The sequence below is a fragment of the Salmo salar genome, chromosome 01 (assembly GCF_965601325.2).
Source record: "Salmo salar chromosome 01, fSalSal1, whole genome shotgun sequence".
In the NCBI taxonomy this organism is placed as follows: domain Eukaryota; kingdom Metazoa; phylum Chordata; class Actinopteri; order Salmoniformes; family Salmonidae; genus Salmo; species Salmo salar.
The window spans coordinates 172,670,513-172,692,126 of NC_138291.1; the positions used below are offsets into that span (position 1 = coordinate 172,670,513).

The 21,614-nt window shown below is 40.2% G+C and overlaps 1 long non-coding RNA gene and 1 pseudogene across 1 annotated transcript; both read right to left on the bottom strand.

The window, feature by feature from the left end:
* Positions 1-14,848: 14,848 nt before the first annotated feature.
* LOC106571194 (uncharacterized) lies at positions 14,849-17,360 on the bottom strand. Its single transcript, XR_014378940.1, has 4 exons — positions 17,121-17,360; positions 16,638-16,732; positions 15,260-15,311; positions 14,849-15,040 (listed from the first exon to the last, which is right to left on the bottom strand). It is a non-coding gene; the product is annotated as an uncharacterized LOC106571194 (long non-coding RNA).
* A 159-nt stretch (positions 17,361-17,519) lies between these two features.
* On the bottom strand, positions 17,520-18,626 carry LOC145850337 (CMRF35-like molecule 5; annotated as a pseudogene).
* Positions 18,627-21,614: the final 2,988 nt, after the last annotated feature.

Here is a 21,614-nt window from a genome sequence, read left to right on the forward strand (position 1 = left end):
TCAGGAAATCGTTTCCCTCCAATAACCGGCATTCAAGTCAGCACCACAAATTAAATAATTAAAATTAGAAAACATTGGTAAAATATTATATTGTCATTTAAAGAATTATAGATTTACATCTCTTGAACGCAATCAACTTGCCAGATTTAAAAATAACCTTACTGGGAAATCACACTTTGCAATAATCTGAGCACTGCGCCCAGAAAAATACGCGTTGCGATACAGACTAGCCGCCATGTTGGGGAGATCTAAAATCGAAAATACTATGTAAATAATCCATTACCTTTGATTCTCTTCATCAGATGTCACTTCCAGGTATCACAGGTCCATAACGAATGTAATTTTGTTCAAAAAAGCTCATCATTTATGTCCAAAAATCTCCGTCTTGTTAGCACATGATCTAAGCCCGCCGGACTTCACTTCATGAACGAGGGGAAAAAATATATTTACGTTCATTCAAACATGTCAAACGTTGTATAGCATAAATCATTAGGGCCTTTTTTAACCAGAACATGAATAATATTCAAGGTGGACGAATGCATTCTCTTTTATAACGTATTGGAACGAGGGTACCCAACATGAACTCGCGCGCCAGGTGTCTAATGGGCCATCATTGTTCCATGGCTCTTGTTCGGTCAGATCTCCCTCCAGAAGACTCAAAACACTTTGTAAAGGCTGGTGACATCTAGTGGAAGCAATAGGAAGTGCCAAAATATTCCTCAGCCCCTGTGTTTTTCAATGGCAGAGGTTTAAAGGTAATACAACACATCAGGTATCCACTTCCTGTCAGAAAATGTCTCAGGGTTTTGCCTGCCAAATGAGTTCTGTTATACTCACAGACACCATTCAAACAGTTTTAGAAACTTTAGGGTGTTTTCTATCCATATATAATAAGTATATGCATATTCTAGTTACTGGGTAGGATTAGTAACCAGATTAAATCGGGTACATTTTTTTATCCAGCCGTGCAAATACTGCCCCCTAGCCCTAACAGGTTAAATTCTCCATCCAAATGGCTTTCCAATGAGGCTGATCAGACCACAAAGGAAAACCCTGATAAAGGTCAAAAGTCATACCACCCCTTTAAAGAAGTGTTTCTTACTATATTAGACACATTTTTAAAGAAAAACGTCAAACATTTTCTACATGTTGTATCCCAGGTTCCCAGAACATTCCCTTATCAAATTAATTCACTTGTTTAATTAAAACTCAGAAAATAAACTTCTAAAATTCCATGTGTGTGCATGCCCCTTTAAGATATCGCAGCCCTACAGCAAATGGAAATCTCACCAAACCCAAAAGAAATAGTACACACGACAGGGGCGGAAATCCCGGGGGGGACGGGGGGGACACGACCCCCCCATCCTGGGAAAAATATGATTTGTCCCCCCCAATATATCATTGAAACATAACAATGTAATTTAAATAATATTAATAATACGTAATGAAAGCAATTGTGCTGATTATAGACACTTAATAGCGCGTTTTTACGTTTCAAAAGATTGCGACCCCCCCACCCTTTGCCTCACAATGGTTTGATCCACTGCCAGTTCCTTAGTTGGCAAGGTAACAGAGGGGTCCTATCTACCGTCTGAAAGGCACTCAATGAACGTAACTGACGTGAGGTTAATCTAGTCAATCGCGCACACACACTAGCTGAATATGCAGAGATAGCACGCAAATATTAACTATTAAGCTAGCTAGTACCTATTCCATTTATGTGGCGTCGTCAAAGATGGAATCTTTGCTATCGTCAATTTATTCCAAGATCAGCATGCAGATGATGTAAGTTAGTGCTTCAAAGTCCCTGTGATAAGGTTAGCGATAAACTGAAGTCCAAACTGAACAGAACTACACTCTCTTCTACTATTGTCTTAAATATATTTAATGGTCTCGTTGCAAAAGCTAATTTGTCGCAAGGGAACTTTTATTTATTTATTTTATTTCACCTTTATTTAACCCGGGTAGCAAAGATTATAGCAAACACCACTGAAACTGAATTGGTGCTCGCTAGCTTTGCAAATTCAGCTATTGTTGGAAGCCAGCCAATATGAAACAAACTATTAAAATTACAAAAGGTTGCAGCATATGTTGTGTAAATGGTGAACTCATACAGCTGTCAACTCTTGTCATTTTAATCCGTTTCACATTTGCTAGCTACCTTTTAGATCGAAGCCCAAATAGAATGATAGAAGATGATAGAAGCCCATCTCTTACTGTAAATAACCTACACACTGTGTGTGTGTGTAGCCAGCCAGCCAGCCAGCCAGATAGAAAAATGGCAGAAAAATAAAAGACGGAGTATTTTTCAATACACCAAAACGCATAGTAAGAACCCTAGTACCCTAATATCTCAAAGACTAGTTGATAAAATGTTCATAAGAAAGAAATGAAATTCTAATGGAAATGTTTCACAATGATGTCATTAGGCAGAGCAGGCAACAGATGGCACACAGACAGCAGAGTTGGGGACAGATAGGCAGGGACAGACTGGCAGAGACAGGGAGTCTCAGGTAAGTTTGTTGAGTCTTTGTTTGGCAACATTATGAAAGGTTCTCAATTTTTTTTACTTGTAAAATAGGAACATAATTGGAAAATGCCATGGATACCCCCACTCTCAACTTAAACTGGTGACTGAACTAAGATTTGTTAAAGGCAATGGTATTGCTGTTGTGATTAGTTGTGTAGTTTTGGGTACCGGTAGTTAGGAGTACGGCAAACACCTTATTTCTTTGGTTCCTCAATATACATTTACCATATTACAATATAGGCTATGTGTTACGGCACTACTTTTGGTGTCCCCCTCAGGAATTGCTCTTGAGAAAATTTCATGTAATTGTCCCCTCCAAAGTTGATATCAGATTTTCGCCCCTAACATACGAATCCAAACATAGTATTTTAAAAACACCAACAAATAGTTAAACACTATTTGTTGTGTGTGGGTATTTGCTAACCCTAGTTGAAAACAAACAAAACATTTCCAGGCCTTTTCAATTTGGTAGAAATATGCCTCTCTCACTCGCTCCCTCCAAGATTATAGCCCCAGGAAACATTCCAAAGAGAGACAATGAAACACTCCTTTTCCCAGAAAAAACACAAACACTTGGTCAGCATTCATTATACTACATTGATTCAGAACCCCAGACGTTGACTACAAACAAAACCTAATAATAATGATAATTCCATTGTACTTTCTCCAATCATTCATTTTAAGCTTCCTCAATGGTTATATGTACTTTATTGAACATGCGCTTATTATTAGGATTCATTAGATTTAGGTAACTGTCTCTTCTGCGACTCAGTTATTTAAATACGATTCCATTCTCAATATGTAATTTCAGCAGACCATTTAGGCAACAGACAATGTATTACATCGAAATCGCCTCGCTATTCTTTTGGATGAATTAGTCTTTCAATTTAACTTCAACAAGCTATTAATGATACAAATCATTAAAATCCTGACAAAAAATATTTACACAAGAAGCAACCTATTATCACACAGTCAAACTCTCATTTCATTTAGTAAGTTCAGTTTATATCTTAAACAAACACTAACGACCGTATCTTTCCAGGCAAAACATATCAATAGTTGAATTACAAACAGAAACCCAGATTGTAGTCAATTGGTGCATAGGCTAGGGAACGAACCCGAGCCTGTCATAATTGTTGAAGCCGTGTTGAATGGACCAAACTGCAGGCGGAATGTGGATGCTCATCTTATCTCATCTCATCTTTCGAAAATCATCGAAAGCCAAGTTAACCTCTCTAGGGTAGGGGGCAGTATTTTCACATCCGGATAAAAAACGTACCCGATTTTAATCTGGTTATTACTACTGCCCAGAAACTAGAATATGCAACTGATCACGAATATCATAATGATGATATGATGGATAGAGAACAGAAAGTAAACATATACCAACATTCCTCATGTCAACTTCAACAATAATAGTGATAGCAGTAAATGAAACCAGAACACCAGTCATGTAATCATATGGAAGAGTTTCAGGGATCTTACCTGGAGTGACAGATAGTTGGATTCTTTCTATCATGACATATGATCCACCATTGATCTCCACAGCACACCAGTAACGTCCAGAGTCCACTGGCTCCAGATCAGTCATGGTCACAGTGAAGGTTTGCTTGTTGATGTCATCAGAGATTGAGGCCTTATCTGTGCTCTTGAAAGGGTCAGTTTGTTCATTAGGGGAGCATATTTGCAAGTGACCTACTTTACACAAGTATTTCACATTATTTTTGTATTTCAGATCATAGCGACATGGGATGGTGGTGGAGCCTCCTGTCTTCACAGACACACGATAAGCACCTGTAGACACAACAACAGAAAACACATTAGATTGGAATTCAAGCAAATTCTCACAGCAGAAAAGTCACATTCCATCTGGACTACTACACATATAATATATGAAGTGTTATTGATAAGACAAGCTCCCATCCAAATCTTCCAACAGTCCTACCTGTAGGATTAGTTTCAGGTAAATGTTGTGATTTTTCAGCCACTCCTGAACCTGTGACCAGAAACCACCTTCATAGCGGCAATACCAGAATAAGTGATCTTATGATTCTGTGTCTTTGCAGCAAAATCTGCAGATATGAGATGTTTGTATGCCCCATATACATAACATTCATTAGCTGGCAAGATTTTTGTAGAATAGTTTAAAGTTTAAGTTTTGAATCAAGAGTTGTTTTGTGTATCAGTTCAGTTTGGGAATAAGCCTTCTTCCATGGAATAGGATCCCTATCTTCTCCCCCTTCCACTTGCCTCTTCCATTTTTGCAGTAATGCTGTAATCAGTTGGTTGTATATTTTTGTTAGCTGCATGTGTGACATAACTCCACCATTCCTATTCATAATTTCATTAATAAAGATAATTAATTTATTCCATAAACAAAGTATTTTTTTCTCTATTAATTAGTATATTTGAGTTTAACCATAATATTTGTTAAAATATTTGTTCTGTCTTTTCTGGAGGATGAATCTGGAATTGCAACCAGCGTTGTATGGTTTGTTTTAGAAAGGGCAATATTTTTAACTGAATTAACTGAAAGTGAGAGGTTGTAGTCTGGATAAAAGGGAAAAGTCCATTTTCAACAATGGGTGAGCCATTCTTACTAATCTACTTGAGAACCAGTTCGGCTTTAAGTATAACTTTTGTATGACTGATGCTTTAGTGAGAGGTTTAATGCTTTAATAATTTTAGCCCTCCGAACTCATGTTTATTATATAAATAAACACGTTTAATTTAATCTTGCCATTCCAAATAAAGTGAAATATGTTTTTGCTCATATAATTTTAAAAACATATCGTTTGGCGTAGGCAGGGCCATAAGTAAGTAGGTAAACTGGGATATGATAAGGAATTAATCAGGCATTCAATTATTTATTTAGGGATATGAATAACGGTACACTTATCATAGTTTGGTTGTAATCCAGAGGTTAAAAAAATGATCTAGATCCTCTGTGAGGCTGTGCAGGGATCCAAATTATGTATTTAAGAGGAAACTTGACTCATCATTGTAAATTATACCGTTGTTTTTAAGCCTTGGATTTCTAAGCCCTGGATTTCTGAAGACTCTGGGCTGCCGACCGTCGCTGAAGACTCTGGGCTGCAGACCGTCGCTGAAGACTCTGGGCTGCAGACCGTCGCTGAAGACTATGGGCTGCAGACCGTTGCTGGAGGCCCCGGGCTGAGAGGCGTCGCTGGAGGCTCTGGGCTGAGGAGCGTCGCTGTAGGTTCCTTGCCATGGATCATCACTGGAGGCTCCGGGCCATGGGTTATCACTGGAGGCTTTGTGCCATGGATCATCCCTACAGGCTCCGGGCCATGGATCATCACTGGAGGCTTCATGCCATGGATCATCCCTACAGGCTCCGGGCCATGGATCATCACTGGAGGCTTCGTGCCATGGATTAACCCTACAGGCTCCGGGCCATGGATCATCACTGGAGGCTTCATGCCCTGGATTATTGCTGGAGGCTTCGAACCGTTGATCATTGCTGGAGGCTTCCTACGGGGAGCTGGAACCGGTCTCACCAGACTGGGGAGACGCACAGGAGACTGGGTGCGCAGAGCAGGCACAGGGCACACTGGGCCGTGGAGGCGCACCGGAGGTCTGGAGCTCAGGGCTGGCACACTCCGTCCTGGCTGGATGGTCAGTGTAGCCCGGCACGGGCGGAGCGCTGGCACAGAGCGAACTGGTCTGTGCTGGGAAATGAGGGCTGCCGTGCGTAGAGCAGGCGCAGGATAAACTGGGCCGAGGAGACGCACTGGCGGCCAGATGCGCTGAGCAGGCACACTCCTTCCTGGCTGGGTGCCAACTCTAGCACGGCAATGCTGCGGAGTCCGTACAGACCGCACCGGACTGCGTGCGGATGGGCGAGATAGTGGGCACTACACCGTAATGCATTTCTCGCCCCTCTTCACGCTCGCTCCGCAGTGCCCTTTCCGCCAGCACCATTTCCAGGAATCTCGCATTGAACTCGGCGCATGACTCCTTTCTTGGCTCCGGTATGCTCCACGGCTCTCTCCTGTACGCCCGGGAAGTTAGGTCAGGGCTCCCCTCTGACCTAGCCAAACTACCCGTATGCCCCCCAATTTTTTGGGGGGGGGCTGCCTCTCAGCCTCCTCCTGCCGTTCCAGCCGTTCCTCCCAGTAACGCCGTTCCGCCTTCGCTGCCTCTATCTCCTCCGGCGGGCGGCGATACTCTCCCGGCCTTGTCCACGGTCCTGCCCCATCCAGGATTTCCTCCCAGGTCCACGACTCGATGTACCTCCTCCCACGCTGCTTGGTCTTCTTTTGGTGGGTGGTTCTGTCACAGGCGTCGTTTTGAACAGACCAAGGCGCAGCATGTATAGTGCTCATTCTTCCCTTTAATGAAAGAGAACGCTTAGAAAAATAACCAAACTAATACGGAAAACAACCAGCCACAAAACCCAAAGGAAAACAGGCTGCCTAAGTATGGCTTCCAATCAGAGACAACGAAAGACCCCTGCCTCTGATTGGAAACCATACTCGGTCAAACCTGGAAAATGAAACATAGAAAATGCAAACTAGAACACATCCCCCAGAAACAAACAAACACCCCAACACACATAGAACAACCCCCCTGCCACGCCCTGACCACTCCACCGTGGCAAATGACCCTTTTCACTGGTCAGGACGTGACAACAACCTTCTTTTGCTCCTCTTTACAGTTGAGTACTTTCTAAAAAGTAGACATTATTTATAAATTTTACACCTGGAGTTGCATTTCATAACTCTAACCCATTGTATAAGAGATTATCCAAAAATTAAAATAGTCCAGGAATTTATAAATCAATTCGTACTTTATCAAAAGCCTTTTCAAATTATTCTATGAATACCAGACCTGGCATCCTAGGTTTTTCATAGTGTTCTGTTGTTTCAAGTACTTTACTATATTATCTCCATTGTATCTTCCATGTAAAAAAAAACCTGTCTGATCATGTCACATCTACACCTGCTCCCCCTCTCCGGTGCGAGGTCAACGGTTCACTCATTATTACGCAGACCTGTCACCGTCATTACACGCACCAGCGCCTCATCAAACTCACCTGGACTCAACCACCTTCTTAATTCATTCCCCTGTATTTGTCACTTCATCAGTTTTATTCCTGTGTCAGCATTGATGTTGTTTTGTTTCTCCTGTCCAGAAGCTGTTCCTGTTTTTTCATGTCTGTTTATCTATTAAATATTCACTCCCTGTACTTGCTTCTTGACTACCAGTGTCTGGCGTTACAAATCAGGATGAATAACACCTTTTTAATTCTTTGCGCTATGCATTTAGCTAGGATTTTTGCATCACAACACTGAAGTGTAAGAGGTCTCCAGTGTTTTAGGTGGACTGGATCTGTATACCCATCTCCTGGGTCCTGGTCCATACTAATCATGGAACTTTGAGTACATCGAAAAAAGGTTGATATATCTCAACTGGTATGCAAACCAGCCCTGGAGGTTTCATTAGCCTAAAGGCTGCATTGCACCAAGAAGTTCCTCCTCTGCAATTTGGCCATCGCATGAGTCTTTCTGTCCAGTGTTAATTTGACACCAGGGAAAAAAAATCCTTACAGTTAACTTCAGTTAGTGGAAATGGATGAGATTGAAAAGATGACATATTCTTGCAGTATTTTGCTTCCTCTTTCAAAATATAATTTCATTAATCATAGATGGCTCCATTTGTAAAACGTTTCTGTAAAGTATTATTGGTAGCATTTCTATGTTTAAGATTCAAAAATCATTTGGTAACTTTTTTTCCCATTTTCCATCCAGTTTGCTTTATTGTTGTAATATATTAGTTTTGTTACTTGCTGAATAAGTTACTCCATTTATTTTTGTTTTTTCCCTTATTATCCATCTGTCCTGTTATTTCCTCAATTTCCTTTCTTAATATGAACTCTTTTGACCAACATTTTTTTAAATTTAAAGATGAGTATTGAATTGCATGACCTCTGGAGGCACACGTGAAAGTGTAACATACAATAAGGGGGATCTGCTGTACCTATGTTATGCAGGAAAAAGACAGTAATAAATCTATTTGTTGAGCTTAAAAACAGTTTGTCATCCAGTAAACTTTGATTACATTTCCAATTCCTCGCTCAAGTTGAATTTCTGTAAGAGTCATGTGGAAGCCAATTATTTAATGGTCTGACCTCATTCTGCCCCCTATCAGAACCTGTTTTACTTTTGGAGCCAGAGAGAAAGACAGAAGAAAGTAGTCAAGACGAACAGCTTGATTAAGCCTCCTCCGTGTATATCTCACCAGGTCAGGATTTATAATTGACTAGTTCTAATGTGTCCATGATATTCGTAATTTCCCGAAGTGCATGAGGGTAATAGTTTGTAGTGTGATTTCCGATACGGTCCATTGAGGTACTTTGCACTGTATTATAATCTCCCACCATAATAATACAGTCATTTGTGTGGATCATCATTATTTGGACCATATAGATTCATTAGCCAAATCTGTTTATAGTCCAATAGCATAATTAAAAGGATCCAATTTCCTTCAGGATCTGTTTTGACAGCTTGCACATTCGGATCAAAATAATTATTAATTAATATCATCACCCCTTTCAAGTTTATTTTTTCATGACAGAAATATATTTCTCCCTCCCTGTCCTTTTTTCCACACATCCTCATCTGTAGTTGTAGAGTGAGTCTCCTGTAAACATTAGATATTATATTATTTATCTTTTAGCCAGGTACAAATGTCTTGTATTTTTTCTATCATCTGCTAAGCCATTACAATTGTAACTGGCAATACTGCTTCCCCACTTACCATAATGATACCCAAGTTTCAGTTATATTTACCATAATAAATGTTTGTAAACTTACCATTAAAAATTAACCTGATGATTGAGTGTCCATATAGCTGTACCATAATATTTGCACTGTTAAGCATTACTGTAGCTGCAACTGTGTAGTCCTCCAATATTACACCCGCTATAAAATCCCCCCACATCTGGAAGGTCTGTTGTCCTTGAGACCATTAGACCACCATCCTGAACCATGACACGCCTTTGTGTCCGAAGCAAACCGTTGGCCGCCGTTTAGCATAGCCCAGAGGGAAATGTTGCCAGTCCCATGAGAACCTAACTCAATACTGCCACCCTTCAATCACACATTCAAAGCCCAACAGGTCTATTGCATGTCTATGAGGGTGCTTCTTAAATGAGAACGAGGTAAAAAGAGAAAATATAATGAAATAATATATAGCCTAATAATAATAATAATAATATTAGAACATAATAACAGCACAATATTATAGATTCATGTTCATATTAAGATAATCACAGCAAAGGCATACCAGCCCAGTCTGTTCAATTAATTGGATCCAATTGTTCGTAAAATGAAAATAATGTAAAAAGAGAATGGTCCTTCTATATAATATCGCAAGAACAGTTGTTATTGTCCATTACATGCATGTTTAACCTGGGGTTAACCTGCCAGCCGCTCGCTAGCAGAGTTAACAGACCCTGATGACAACACCCAACCCATTTGCCGGTGTGTATCTGAACAATAATATCTGCATGTTTGAGATGGAGATTTATTGTTTACATGGTGTTAAAAAGATAGTGATACCAATTGTTATAGGATCATATAGTCCTACTCCAGTAGAGAACCTAGACAGGTTATTAACCATCCTCCTCTATCAATACTTCATCCTATCCTACTGTAGCACCACAGAGCTGTCAATATTCTTTTATCTTAAATTCTATTCGTTCCGAATCACATCGGCCAAAACGGCAGCGCCTAACAGCATTCAAGTCATAATAAACCCATCTGTCTTCAAAATAAATTAACAAAAAAGTCAGCCTTACCCATTTTCGCCTTCCCATAAATCTAAACCTAATTTTAAAGTCCACATAGTCCAAGGTTCTGTATTGCATTAGTAAAAAATGAAAACCATCATGCATTAAAAAATACATGAATAATAATCTAGGATTGTAATGTGTGGTACGGTGCAATGTGTATCAGGACTACTTCAGCATGAGGTTTCAATCACAGCCAAATTGAAGTCTTTCGAAAGCGTGAACAATTAGTTTTTATTTAATACAACTTATCGACCGCCAGAAGAACATTGTGCTTCTCAGTGCTGAGCATTTTGAAAGTGGGGCATAGGGCACTTCATCTCTCCGCTATTTCATGGGGGAATCGCTCATTAATAGAGAACGGTGTGTTCTTCGTCTTCAGATCCCTACCCTGTTGTAGCAAGGCAATCTTAATTTCGGAGTGAGTTAGCCTACTATCGGACAGTGCCCAGTGGTGTAAAGTTAAGTCGTTTTGGGGAGTATCTGTACTTAACTTTACTAGTTATATTTTTTTACTTTTAATTTTAGTTCACTAAATTCCTAAATAAAATAATGTATTTTTATCTATATACATTTTCCCTGGCACCCAAATGTACTTGTTCTTGCTTAGCAGGACAGAAATCTTTTCCAATTCATGCACGTATCAAGAGAACATCCCTGGTCATCCCCTGCCTCTGATCTGGCAGACTCACTAAACACACAGCTTCGTCTGTAAATGATGTCTGAGTGTTGCTGTGGAGATACAAAGAGCTGTAATGGGTTTGCATAAAAAAATATGTTGCATAAAGCTTAATTCATTATTCTATGTTTGAAATGATTTTTTACTGCATCAGTGATAGCATGCCCCTGGCTATCCATAAATAAAAAAACATGAAAATGGTGCCATCTGATTTGCTTAATATAAGGAATTTGAAACCTAAGTATAATTTAGCAGTTACATTTACTTTTGATACATAAGTATATATTCATTTAAAACAAAATACTTTTAGACTTTTACTTGAATAGTATTTTACTGGATGACTTTCACTTTTACTTGAGTATTTTTTCTATTAAGGTACCTTTACTTTTACTCAAAAATGGCAATATTATTCTTCATAGGCTACTTCTACACTTCAGATCAAGTAATTCTGCTTTCATTGTGTCATTATCATACCATAGCTTCTTAGTAGTGCAGGGTTCCCTAACAGGTGGCCTGTGGATCGAATTTGGACCACAGGTGATTTTATTTGTCTCCTACATTTTTCTTAGGAAAATAATACATATTTTTTTCATTGTTTGACATAAAATACTGTAAAAAGACCAGCAAATTTTTATTTTGGAAATCTTTTGCACTGTACTACCAAGCATAATATAAAGATACAGGGTTTAAAGTGATTATGTTTTAGTCATCTGTTTGGGCTTCTTGCGGTCACATGGTTACATGAGCAGATAGCTACGTTGGTATGTGTTCATATACAAAGCCTTTCTAGGTAAACTCCCCCACTACCTTTATAGCCTGTCCTCCTTCACCACCAGCAGTTACCAGACACGGTCTACTAGGTGCTTGCTACGTAAAGTCCCCAGGGCCGTTACCCAGTTAGGCAAGACTGCCTTTTCCTATTGTGCACCAGAGACATGGAATAGTCTGCAAATTATTCTTCACCTAGAGGTTCTAGTGCCCCTCAGTGAGTTTACAACTCTTATAAACTCTATTAAGGAGGACTAGTGTAAATGTGGGCTGTTTTGCCTTAGTCCTTGATTTGAAGTTATATATTGTTATTGGCCAAGTAAGTGTATTATTTTAGCAAGTTCATTATTTTTCATAATTTTTGTCATCTGTATATGTTTGTGCTGCTATGACAAAATGGAAATACTTTTTCAGCTCTTCACACCTTTTATGTGGAAAGTGACCATCCAAGAATAGAATGCTGCTACTTCTACAACCACAGAGATATGAGGAAGTGGTAAATGTCTCTATAACAGAGTCTGAGGAAGTGTGTTTGGGTGTTTTTGTGCCCTAAACTCTCATGTGAAAAACATTGTTCTTCATCTTCAGACCACTCATAGTCAACGTTAAGACTTTTCTTCTGGTGGCATCAGTGGTCTGCTGTAGGGTCACTGATGTTCCATCTATATTCCCAGAATTCCTCTCCACACAGGAGACACTGCCACCAATCCCGGACCACATACGTCCAATGTCACTATAGTAACAATGTACAATGACACTCCCTCCTTCAACTCCAGTCACCTCCTGTTGGTCCACAGTTCTGGAGTACCTGAACACAGAGGTACAGACACCATAGAAGGTCCTGAGTGATCTAGTGTTTTTTTTTATAACTGACCACAAATATCATAATGATGATATGATGTATAGAGAACAGAAAGTAGACATATACCAACATTCCTCATGTCAACTTCAACAATAATAGTGATACCAGCAGTGTTGTGTTTGAGACCTGGAGCGGGACGAGGGGACCGAGACAAGACTGAGACCAGAAAAATGCAAGTCCAATTCAAGACCATGATTGTAATTTTGTCATATCGTCATCATAATAAGAGTTAAAAATGTCCAGTATTTCTGTGTTCATATTTCAGAAGAACAAATAGAGCTACTGTACAAATTGTGTATTTTTTAAACCAAGGTTTAATCATAGAATTACATATACAATCCCTATTCTATTCATATTTGATCTCTGTGGGCCTAGTAGTCTAGGACTAGTAAAGATTTGTCAAATCACTTTTAACATGCATTACCTTTTAATGTGGCAGAAATACAACCAGTCATGATGTTTCCATCTGAATGTCAAACAATCACTTCAATAAGGTGCTCCTGTAGGCGGCCTGCTAACGTTCCTCCAATCACAAAATCATTCCAGCATCCAAACAGTGCACTGCGCACCTGCAATTTGATGAATGGAAAGAAACATCGGTTACAAAACACCTACGTGGATTGTAATGACAATTTGTGACTGTCATTAGGTCTACACTTGTAGACTGAATTGATGCGTCCACTGCTTCATGTGACTGGGAAACCAGATATCACCACCACCAACATGCCCAGAGGAATCAGTAGGACTGTTAGATCTATGGAACTGATGGTGAAAGACTGTTTATTGTCAAATATTGTCCATAAAACATCTAAGATAATACCATTTTTGTATGATCCTTTTTGTGCTGCTATGACTAAATGGAAAATATTTGTTCAGCTCTTCACACCTTTCATGTGTGAAACTTGCCCATACAAGAATAGAATTCTGCTACTTCTACAAACCATCAGTGTTGGAAAAAGTAGTCAATTGTCATACTTGAGTAAAAGTAAAGATACCTTGATATAAAATGACTCAAGTAAAAGTGAAAGTCACCCAGTAAAATACTACTTGAGTAAAAGTCAAAGTATTTGGTTTTAAATATACGGAAGCATCAAAAGTAAATGGAAAAGCTAAAATGTACTTAAGTATCAAAAGTAAAAGTATAAATAATTTAAAGTTCCTGATATTAAGCAAACCAGACGCACAATAAAAAAAATACAAAAATATTGACGGATAGCCAGGGGCACACTAACACTCAGACATAATTTACAAACAAAGCATTTGTGTTTAGTGAGTCCGCCAGATCAGACGCAGTAGAGATGACCAGGGATGTTCTCTTGATAAGTGTGTGAATAGGACCATTTTCCTGTCAAAATGCAACAAGTACTTTTGGGGGTCAGGGAAAATGTACGAGGTAAAAAGTACATAATTCTCTTTAGGAATGTAGTGAAGCAAAAGTTGCCAGAAATATAAATAGTAAAGTAAAGTACAGGTAGCCCAAAAAACTGACTTTGCCTCCAGTACACACCCGTAACATTTACAAATGCATTAGTTCAAGTAGCTATGTTGACTATGATGTGACAATGATGTAAACTGTGTGTAACAGTTAGCTGAAAAATCTGAATAAAACATCAATATTAATGAAATATATATGTTTTATATTACTATAGTGATATGATGGATAGAGAACAGAAAGTAGACATATACCAACATTCCTCATGTCATCTTCAACAATAATAGTGATAGCAGAACACCAGTCATGTAATCATATGGAAGAGTTGCAGCGATCTTACCTGGTGTGACAGATAGGTCAAACTGTTCTGTCCAGACATTTTGTCCACCATTGATCTTCACAACACACCAGTAATTTCCAGAGTCCTCTGGCTCCAGAGCAGTCATGGTGAGTGCATATGCCCCCCTCAGTGGCAGATAGAAATAATTACATTTTATGGACTAGTTCTAACCCACTATTAATACACCAATACGAATTTCAATCCATTTTGCATTCATCATGAGCTATTCATTTTGTTACACAGCTTGTGCATTTAATTTTCATATTTGATCATGATCAGTTACATTTGACTAGATACATGAGATCAATAAGATGGTGTTGTGGGGAAAAAGTGACAAGGGAAAAGAGCATTGGAGTAGGTTGGAGGTACATACATTAACTAATATAACATATGTGGTGATAATCAAAACAAGCACAGCAGACTGTCTTCAGTAGTTTATGGACACAACAAGGAGACAGGTGGGTTAGGAGGTGTGGGAAGAAGCATGTTGGAGGCAGATAGATAGTCATGACTCATGTTGTGACACAGGAGGGGGAGTGGGATGTCCTTCCAGGATAAGGACTCTTTAGGACCAAGATCTTCACTCAGTCAGTCACTGCTGTGTTGCTTCCCTCTGCTGGACAGAAAGTAGTTTGGTGCACAATACAGGCATGTTATAGAAATAATGATAACAATGTAGTCAGCTTCTCTGTATGATAAGGATAAACAAGTGTGTAACTAAAGAGTGATGTATTGTACACATACAGTAGTATTGTATGGTCTTGTCTGTTTCTTTGTTGAGAGATTAGCATCATCTGTGTAGGTACATGAGAGGAGATAAGTCAACACTGACCTGTGTGGTGTTGGGCTAGTGAGCTGTAGACCACATTATCATCTGGTTCTGCCTAGGAGAGAGGAGGGACAAACACAGAGAGAGGTGAAGAGGGACAATTTGTGATGATATAATGTAGGCTACAGCTTGGAAACACTTCAACCATTTGTTGCAGAATAGCTGAAATGGGGAAGAGATACATTAAGACATTAACACTCAGGAATGTTTACAGCATAACACATTTTCAGTGTCTAAACCCTATAAACCAATGACTGACAAAGCATGGACCACAAAACCCTCCTTTACAAGTAATCTCAACGTCTCCTAAACAAAATAAATAAGCATTGACTTTCCCCTGTGCAACTGAGTCCTGGACACCCAGGTGGTGAAGATAGGAAACAACACCTCCACTACGCTGATCCTCAAAACAGGGGCCCCACCAGGGTGTGTGCTCAGCCCCCTCCTGTACAACCTGTTCACCCATGACCGTGTGGCCATGCACGCCTCCAACTCAATCATCAAGTTTGCAGATGACACAACAGTAGTAGGCCTGATTACCAACAATGACGAGACAGCCTATAGGGAAGAGGTAAGGTCCTGGCGGATAATCGGTAGATAACCTCTCCCTGAACATTTACAAAACGAAGGAGCTGATTGTGGACTTCAGGAGACAGCAGAGGGAACACGCCCCCATCCACATCGACAGGGCTGCAGTGGAGAAGGTGAAAAGCTTCAAGTTCCTCGGCATACACATCGCTGACAATCTGAAATGGTCCACCCACACAGACAGTGTTGTGAATAAGGCACAACAGTGCATCTTCAACCTCAGGAGGCTGAAGAAATTCAGCTTGGCCCATAAGACCCTCACCAACTTTTACAGATGCACAATTGAGAGCATCCTGTCAGGCTGTATCAGCTCCTGGTATGGCAACTGCACTGCCTGCAAGCGCAGGGCTCTCCAGAGGGTATTGCGGTCTGCCCAACGCATCACCAGGGGAACACTGCCAGCCCTCCAGGACACCTACTGCACCCAATGTCACAGGAAGGCCATAAAGATCATCAAGGACATCAACCACCTGAGCCACTGCCTGTTCACCCGATATCATCCAGAAGGCGAGGTCAGTACAGGTGCATCAAAGCTGGGACTGAGAGATTGAAAAACAGCTTCTATCTCAAGGTCATCAGACTGACCTGAACTTAGTCAGTGTCACTAGATGGCTACCTGCCAGTTACACAACCCTGCAACTTAGAGGCTGCTGCCCTATGTACATAGACATGGAATCACTGGTCACTTTAATAATGGTACACAGGTAACTTTAATAATGATTGTCTCATGAAAATATCTACAAAATCAAACGTATTCCTTTTAAATTACAGTCATTATAGAATGAATACTTACTATGCTTTCTCCACATCTTCCATGTGACTAGGACACCAGCCATCACCACCACCAACATGCCCAGAGGAATCAGTAGGACTTTTAGATGTATGGAACTGATGGTGAAAGACAAGTTTATTGTAAAATACAGTCCATAAAACATCACAGAGAAATAGATTATCATTACTTTTCTTTTTACTTTTTTGTTTTTTCTGCTGCTATGACGAAATGGAAACATTTGTTCAGCTCTTCACACCTTTTATGTGTAAAACTTGGCCATACAAGAATAGAAGTCTGCTACTTCTACATCCACAGAGATATGAGGAAGTGGTAAATGTCTCTAACAGTGTCTAGGCCTATACTCGGTGTGAAAACGTTTAAGGAGGGTGTTTTTGGACCCTACATTCTAGTGTGAAAAACAGAAAATGTTACCTTTCTTGATATTTCTATTGTCATCCATTTGGAAGAGTAAGTGTTAAATCCAGCTGATTGAGTGATAATTACCTCATGGTGTCCTTCTCCTTGCCCCCCTCAGTCCTTGGACTGTGTTGTCAGTCTGAACAGGCTCAGCAGTTGGAGAGAAAGAGGATTGTTCAGTGGTTGGAGCTTGGGTTGCTGTGAGGTAAAAACAACAATGGTATTATGACTGGTGTACCAGAGAGACACAGGGTAGACTGAACTGGTACAAGACATTGTGGCTAAGCTATGACCTTGTTGTCCAGCTTATTTAATTTACACCAACATGGGAATTTTGACTTTGTATTGTTGGTAGGACCGCTAAGTATTCCCAAAAGCTTTGAACCATGTTACAATTAAATTTGTTTTATATGATCAGCCAGCAAGACTGGATAAAACCAGGTTAATACTTAATTCTACAGTATCTGATTGCTCTCTACTCACTGGTCATAGTGGAGGTACTTTGTGTGGTAGTTTTTGTCGTCTGACAGTGATGTGAACAGGCATCATAAGGTCTCCCACTTCACACCTGTACCAGACAGTGTTTTCCATCTTCAGTCAACTCATAGTCACCATTAAGACATTTCTTCTGGTGGCATCAGTGGTCAGCTGTAGGGTCACTGATGTTCCCTCAAGAGCCACTGAATTCCTCTCCACACAGAAGACACTGACACCAATCCTGCACCACCTCTTCCTATTTCCAGTGTAACTACAGTAACAATTTACAATGACACTCCCTACTTCAACTCCAGTCACCTGCTGTCGGTCCACATAGAGTTCTGGAGTACCTGAACACAGAGGTACAGACACCAAAGAAGGTCCTGAGAGATCAATTGTTTTTTTGTAACAAATATCATAATGATGATATGATGGATAGAGAACAGAAAGTAGACATATACCAACATTCCTCATGTCAACTTCAACAATAATAGTGATCAGTAAATGAAACCAGAACACCAGTCATGTAATCAAATGGAAGAGTGGCAGGGATCTTACCTGGAGTGACAGATAGGTCGATCCATTCTGTCCGGACATCTGGTCCACCACTGATCTCCACAGCACACCAGTAACGTCCAGAGTCCTCTGGCTCCAGATCAGTCATGGTCAGAGTGATAGTTTGCTGGTTGACGTCATCAGAGATTGAGGCCTTATCTGTGCTTTTAGGAGGTTCAGTGCGTAGAATAGGGGAGCAACTATTAAAAGACTCTCCTTTACACCAGTATTTCAAATGAGTATAAGGACATGGGATGGTGGTGGAGCCTCCTGTCTGTACAGACACACGATAAGCATCTGTAGACACAACAGAAAACACATTAGATTGGAATTCAAGCAAATTCTCACAGCAATAAAATCCCATTCCATCTGGACTATAACACACATAATACTGGAAGTGTTATTGATAAGACAAGCTACTGTTCCTGTCTTCAGAGTTTCAGCATGTGTCCAGTCCCTGTCCCTGACCTCAACTTCAGCACTTCATAGAAACATGTTACCCTTACCTGAGACTCTGGAGAAGATGAGGAGGAGGAGGGAGAGGGAGAGATGAGAAGCCATTTCTGGGAATGTGTATGTTGTGTATGTTATATGGTACCAATGTACAATGTGTGTGTCAAGGACCAAGACACCAAAGAGAATGACTGAACTTCCTAATAGCTATAGCTGTCTTTAACTCTCTTCCTGCTTCTGTTTGAGTGTATATGCCCCCCTCAGTGGCAGATAGAAACTATTACATTAAAATAACTAGTTGTAACATAAGGCTCTAAGGAACTACAATTGATTACTTTATTTAATATCTTATATCAAATAAAATCACGTATAGTGTTACTAAAGATGGAGGACACATTGAGACCAATGTTACTGAGTCTGGCTAGCAACAATTTGTAGCCAATTGAATCAAATTGAATCAAACTGAATCAAACAGTGCAGCACAATGTTGTTTTTCAATAAGTGCATTCATGGTGTCATTCGTCGCTGCCATTTGCCAAACCTCAGAAACAATGTATTCTTTAGGCCTACTGTCAATAAGGCTCACACAAGATAGTATGAATTTCTGTGGAGCAGGTGGTCTTTATTTGCCCTGTATTTTAGTGTCAACGGTTCCAAACAGTGTATTTGTAAAACAAGCAGAACCAATTAATTATCATAAAAGTGCCAAATTATGGGACAAATCCTTTTTCTTCTTGTAGTTTCTCCTAAGGAGCTGGTTCATAGTAGCTCCCATTCATCTCCACAGAGTCATTCGTTGCGTGAAGCAAAGCGACGATCACGGATTCTTCCACCAACGTCGTTTCATCCTGAAGTATGTTTTGTCTGCTGGAAAACAGTTATCTGTCCTCTGCTTGACATTCTGTTGATGCACCTGGAAGAATGATGGACACCCTGAGCAAGACAGTATACTGAGAAAATAGCCATCTTTAGCAAAGTTAGAACAGCAAGAGGGAGGAACTTGCATACTAATTAATAGGCTCCTCCTCTTCTTTGGGCTAAGATTTGACGACATTTCCCATAATGTAACAGTGTTGATGTGCAGACCCCATCTATAGTGAATTATGGCCACATTCAGTGAGATAAGCTGTTTCTGGATACTGTTTAAGGAGGGTCATGTTCACTATGCATCAAATTATATTTTGGGGGGGCTTGTCCAATTAAGAAATATTTTTTGTTTGTTTACAGTTTGTCTACGGTGTGTCCTACTGAACACGACCCAGGATGATTCATTTTGTAGTACTCCAGCACATTAGTACAGTCAAAGAGACCTTTGTCAAGACATTCATTAGTAGCATGGTCCAAAGTAGTGTCTTTGGACCATTCTCTCTCGGCTCTCTCTCTGTGTCTGTCTGTTTCACTGAAGTAGTAACTTACATGACGTGTCTTCACTGTCAAACGATACGGGTGACTCACGAGGCAACATGACATTCTGCTGTATTGGCCTCAAGCAGTTCTGATGCCACATGACATGGACAGAGAGGACAAGACAGAGAACAGTTATCTCTATTACCAACATCTTCAACCAGATACACTGAAATCAACATTACAATCAATGTGCATTTGTGAGAATGTGAGAAATATAAATTCAGAGAATTTTATTTCAACATTTTTCCAGTGTTCTCCCATAACAAGTAGGTTCCTATATTATATTTGCCTAATTATGATCTACAAGATTGAGAAAGCCAAGACGACAGGGTGTTCGCCCATCTCCTCAAATTGTGTGACTAGGTCCTTGAAGGCATCCTCACGTTATAGGTTGTTTGCCCAGTGTCAGACGGCATCCAAGAATGTGTGTAGGTCTTCCACCTACAGTGTGGAATATAGAGGGACTTGTGTGAACACTCAACCATTAGCATACCTCATGTCCTTGTGGAAAGCAGTGAGTCCTTCTTCAGATTTAAAGCCTGCCACAAAACATAAATTGAAAATGTGTCACATTTATAATCTTGCATTCATGATACTGAGTTTCATGTGCTGTTGCTATTAAAATCCTATAGATGGCAGTACAGTTTAGCACAGAGCCTTACAGTATGGACAGCACTGACTTTTCCACATCCTGTGTTGCGGCATTTTCTCTCTGCTGGAACATAGCTCATCTTATTCTTCCATCTGGTTAAGAAGCAGCCCTCAAACCTTCAGCTCTGGATAGACAACACACTTTCACTCAGAAATAAGAGAGTAGAAATAAAACATGTTGCACACCTGAAGTGTCAGGTTGGGAAAAGTGAAAACTAGAATGGGTGCTCCAGCACACAGTGCAGAGAGAACATGAATAAACATGTAACGTTCCGGTCAAAGAGACCTTTCATTAGTAGCCTAAATATTCTGTTTGGCAAACAGGCTTACAGGAGACACACAACCAAACCGCATACTGCTAAAAGACGTTCATAAGTGCTGCACTTGTGGACATATATTATGTCAACTTTAAGGAAAAAAAGATGTCCGCCTCACTTCTCACAACACATGTTCTTAACTTTTGAAATAACTGTCCATGCACACCTGGGCGTAAATTAGTCATTGATGAGAATTATTCCATATTGCACGAAGGAATAGTCTATGGCTACATGTGTAGTCTATAAAGGCACTGTCACGCTTCTCTAAGACAGAACCCAGAAGCAGACCAGGACAAGGTGAGTAAAATGAAGGTGAGTATTTATTGGTAGTCTTGATGTGTAATTTGAGTGATCCAGGAGACGGAGCGGCAGTGGAGGTGAGTTGATGAGAGTAAATGGGTTGATCCAATGAAGTCACTGTATCCACCGACGGCCAGGCAAGGGAGTTGAATGTTCCAGGAGAATGACTGTAGACAGAGTAAACGGGAGTGAGTAACCAGTAACAAGCACAAAACAACAAAACTATCTCAGGAAACATGAGGCTGATACGCTGGCACAACATACTGTTCGTTGCTAACGATCCGGCAGGGAATGGATGTCAGCTCAGGGTTTAAGAAGAGGTGAAGATCAGGACCAGGTGTGCAGAAGGTTGATGAGATGCAGGTGCAGGTAATAAATAGATCTCCCGCCTAACCTCGTTGCCTGGCAACCAGACAGGGTG